The following is a 4,598-nucleotide window of genomic DNA, read 5'->3' as shown; positions in this document are numbered from 1 at the left end:
TGAATTCTCTAATTGATGACATGTAGTAAAGCAGCTGAATATTACATAGTACATCCACAAAAGGGGTATTATACAGCTATAAAATGAAGGTGAAAACGGAAGATATATCTATGAATTTATATGGAGTGGCTACCAAGATACACTGTAGGCAAAAATAGAAACTGCAAGAGTATAGTATGAAACTTTCTTTTTTTAAATTTTTTTATTTTTTTTGGAGATGGAGTCTCGCTGTGTCACCCAGGCTGGAGTGCAGTGGAGCGATCTCGGCTCACTACAAGCTCTGCCTCCCGGGTTCGCACCATTCTCCTGCCTCAGCCTCCCGAGTAGCTGGTACTACAGGCGCCCACCACCATGCCTGGCTAATTTTTGGTAGTTTTAGTAAAGACGGGGTTTCACCGTGTTACCCAGGATGGTCTCGATCTCCTGACCTCGTGATCCGCCAGCCTCGGCCTCCCAAAGTGCTGGGATTACAGGCACGAGCCACCGCGCCCAGCTGAAACCTTTTTTTGAATGAGCAATAACAAATGTATATACACGTGTTCATTTTTGCTAGAAGAAAACACAGGATTATTCAGAAAACAAGGTTCATTACCTATAGGGGATGTATAGGAACAGGTTGAAAACGACAGTGAGATGAGAAGTGGAAAGGATAAGCCAAGAAAAACTTTCATGTTTAGTTCTAATGTTTAAAATATGCAATTAGGTGGGCATGGTGGCTAATGCCTGTTATACCAGCACTTTAGGAGGCCAGGGTGGGAGGATCCCTTAAGACCAGGAGTTTGAGGCCAGACTGGGCAACACAGCCACATCCCATCTACAAAAATTTAATAAAATTAGCCGGGCCTGGTTGTGCATGCTGGTAGTCCTACCTACTCAGGAGGCTGAGGGAGGACTGCTTGATCTCAGAGGTGTGAGGCTGCAGGAAGCTATGACTGCGCCACTGCACTCCAACCTAGGTGACAGAGCAAGACCCTGTCTTAAAGAAAAATAAAAGGGTAAACAATTTAAAAACTGCCTGCACCTGGTGATGCACGCCTGTACTCCCAGCCTCTTGAGACACTAAAGTGGGAGGAGTGCTTGAGCTCAGGAGCATAAGGCTGCAGTGAGGTACAATCAGGCCACTCCACTCCAGTCTAGGTAAACAGCAAAATCCTGACTCCAAGAAAAAAAAGATAAGTCAGTATGAAATAAAACATACTATTTTTTTTTTTTTTTGAGACGAAGTCTTGCTCTGTTGCCCAGGCTAGAGTGCAGTGGCGCGATCTCGGCTTACTGCAACCTCCGCCTCCCGGGTTCAAATGATTCTCGTCTCAGCCTGAGTAGTAGCTGGGATTACAGGTGTATGCTGCCACACTCGGTTAATTTTTGTATTTAGTAGAGGCGGGGGTTTCACCGTGTTGCTCAGGTTGGTCTCAAACTCCTGAGCTCAGGCAATCCGCCCACCTCAGCCTCCCAAAGTGCTAGGATTACAGGCATGAGCCACCGCGCCCAGCCAAAACATACTATTGTTTCACATATTTACTTAATTTTCTTGAGACAGTCTCTCTCTCTCACAGGCTTACTGCAACCTCCACCTCCTGGGTTCAAGCGATTCTTCTGCCTCAGCCTCCCAAGTAGCTGGAATTACAGATGGGTGCCATGACGTTCTTTCTTTTTTTCTTTGAGACAGTCTTGCGCTGTCACTTAGGCCAGAGTGCAGTGGCGCAATCTTGACTCATTGCAACCTCCACCTCTGGGGTTCAGCAATTCTCCTGCATCAGCCTCCCCAGTAACAGGGGCTACAGACACCCACCACCATGCCTGGCTAATTTTTGTATTTTTAGTGGACACGGGGTTTCACTATGTTGGCCAGGCTGGTCTTGACCTCCTGACCTTGAGATCTGCCCGCCTAGGCCTCCTAAAGTGTTGGGATTACAGGCATGAGCCACTACGCGCGGCCTTTTTTTTTGAGACGGAGTCTGTCACCCAGACTCGAGTGCAGTGGCACCATCTCAACTCATTGCAACCTCCGCCTCCCGGTTTCAAGTGATTCTCCTGCCTCAGCCTCCTCATTAGCTGCCACCATGCCCAGCTAATTTTTGTATTTTTAGTAGAGACGGGATTTCGCCATACTGGCCAGGCTTGAACTCCTGGCCTTGTGATCTGCCTGCCTCAGCCTCCCAAAGTGCTGGGATAACAGGCATGAGCCACAGCACCCAGCCGCCTGGCTCATTTTTTACGGTATACAGGATAATAATTTGCGGTAGACAGGATTTCACCATGTTGGCCAGCTTGGTCTCCAACTCCCAGTCTCAGGTGACCCACCCACCTCAGCCTCCCAAAGTACTGGGATTACAGGCATAAGCCACCATGCCTGGCCTGTTTTATATATCTAATTTTTAAAAAATCAACAAAGATAACAATGTGACACAAAATGGAAAATGAACAGGAATTACTGAAATGAACTATCAAATGGAAAAAATTCAACAATGAAAAGGGGGAAAAAACACAAAATTGACCCAAGTAACTTTTCTTTTATTACAATTTTTATTATGATAAAAACACATAAAATTTACCCTTTCACATACTTTGTGTGTACCGAACATTATTAACTATATGCATATTTTTATACAACAAATCTCAAAAAGCTTTTCCATCTTGCATGGCTGACACTCAATACCCATCGAACAACTTATTTTCTCCTCCACCAGCTTGTGGCAAATACCGCAGTACTTTGTTGCTTCTGAGTTTGACATTAGATACCCCATGTAAGTGGAATTGGATGGTATTTGTCCTTTTGCAACTGGTTTCACTTAGCATAATGTCCTCAAGTCACATCCATGTTGTAGCATATGGCAGAATTTTGTTAAGGCTAAATGATATTGCATTGTATGTATTTTGTTTACCAATTCATCTGTCAATGGACATTTACTTTGCTTCCACCTCTTGGCTCTTCTGAATAATGCTGCAATGAACACAGGTAGGCATTCACACATTGAGATGCTTTCTTCAGTTCCTTTGGACATGTACCTAAGAAGTGGATTGCTGCTGACCAAGTAAGTTTTAAACCTAGTGCTTTTATATTATGCCCTGAGCTAAAGATAAGAGCTGTGAATAAAAACTGAATTCTGGTTAGCAGATTTTTAAAAACAGTGGTGTGAGTTATCAATTCTGAGAGTAGCTTATATTTTAATCTAGGATTGAGCAAGCGCTATTTTTTGCAAGTGATGAAAGATAGCTACAGAGAAGGGAATTTGGAAGGCAAGAAATAACCCAGTAGTGTTGCAGTGGAATTAACAGTGTTGGCATGTGGTCACATTTTTAATATAGAAATATAGGTATCAATGTGTGTGGATACATATAGATAATTATGTATGTTTCCCACATCCTCCAGCAGACAGGACCTAAAAGCCAGGGCACTATTACCTAGGAACACCACCCCACACAGCGACCGCAGCTTCTAAATAGTATTCTCCATTAAAAGAAGCTAAATTTTTCTGATTCTAGGGTGGAGACAAATGTACCATGAACAGACTGTTGCCCAGAAAATAATTATATACCCACGAAATTAGGAGAATACATTTTTAGATTCAGAAGATAGCTTGATGGGGATCCTACTTATTGAATCTGGAAAAATATCTGCATCAAATTTACAGTAGCTAACTATACCCCATAGAGTAAGAATTTATGATACATGCTCCTACAAGTAAATGGGTAAATAAATGAATAAGGATAACTCTTCCTTACAAAATTCCAGTTAAGAAATGTAGAAGAAACTATGGAATTAGAAAATCACTTTTTGGGCTGGGTGCAGTGGCTCACACCTGTAATCCCGGCACTTTGGGAGGCTGAGGCAGGAGGACTGCTTGAGCCCAAGAGTTTGAGACCAGTCTGGGCAACATAGTAAGACCTTGGCTCTACAAGTAAAAAAATTAACTGGGTGTGTTAGCATGTGCCTGTGGTCCCAGGTACTCAGGAGACTGAGGTGGGAGGATCACTTGAGCCCAGGAGGTCAAGGCTATAGGGAGCCATGATCGTGCCCCTGCACTCCACACCCTAAGCAACAGAGCAAGACCCCATTGCAGACCAACAAAAAGAAGAAAAAAAGAAAAAAAAGAAAACCACCATTTGGAAACCACTACAGCAATAACTAAACATACCTCATGCTACTTCACTTTGCTTCATCACACTTTACAGATATTTTTCACAAGTAGAAGTCCTGTGGCAATGTCATGTTGAATAAATCTGTAACACCATTTTTTCCAACAGCATGTGCTCACTTTGTCTCTCACATCCTGGTAATTCTGACAATATTTCAAACATTTTCCTTATTATTATACTTATCGTGGTGCTCTGTGATTTTATTTTTTATTTTATTTTTTTTGAGACGGAGTCTCACTCTGTCGCCTGGACTGGAGTGTGGTGGTGCGATCTCAGCTCACTCTAACCTCTACCTCCCGGATTCAAGCGATTCTCCTGCCTCAGCCTCCCGAGTAGCCAGGACTACAGGTGCCTGCCACCACGCCTGGCTAATTTTTTGTATTTTTAGTAGAGACAGGGTTTCACCATGTTGGCCAGGCTGATCTTGAACTCCTGACCTCGTGACTTACCTGCCTCAG

This window comes from Chlorocebus sabaeus, chromosome 6 (genome assembly GCF_047675955.1).
Source record: "Chlorocebus sabaeus isolate Y175 chromosome 6, mChlSab1.0.hap1, whole genome shotgun sequence".
NCBI lineage: Eukaryota > Metazoa > Chordata > Mammalia > Primates > Cercopithecidae > Chlorocebus > Chlorocebus sabaeus.
This window is presented reverse-complemented; position numbering follows the sequence as displayed.